Source organism: Penaeus monodon, chromosome 22 (assembly GCF_015228065.2).
Source record: "Penaeus monodon isolate SGIC_2016 chromosome 22, NSTDA_Pmon_1, whole genome shotgun sequence".
In the NCBI taxonomy this organism is placed as follows: domain Eukaryota; kingdom Metazoa; phylum Arthropoda; class Malacostraca; order Decapoda; family Penaeidae; genus Penaeus; species Penaeus monodon.
The window spans coordinates 1,362,679-1,362,936 of NC_051407.1; positions in this window are offsets into that span (position 1 = coordinate 1,362,679).

The window sequence follows — 258 nt, forward strand, 5'->3', positions numbered from 1 at the left end:
ACTTTCGCAGAGGCCGGAAAAAACACAAAAATCTTTCTTTACATCCGAAGCAGTAAACCCTAGAGTTTTTCGGCTCCATTTTCCCAAGTAATGAGGTCTTTTTTCCTCTCAAAAAATAGTGAACTTCTAAAAGCTTCATTCAGTCTCCGAAGCCTAGGACATATTGTTACTTATTTCCCAAGAGTTTTTTTTTCCATTTTGTCAGGTCACTCATTTAGTTCGAGGTCATTTTCCGGGTTTAATACCCATCACTACTCC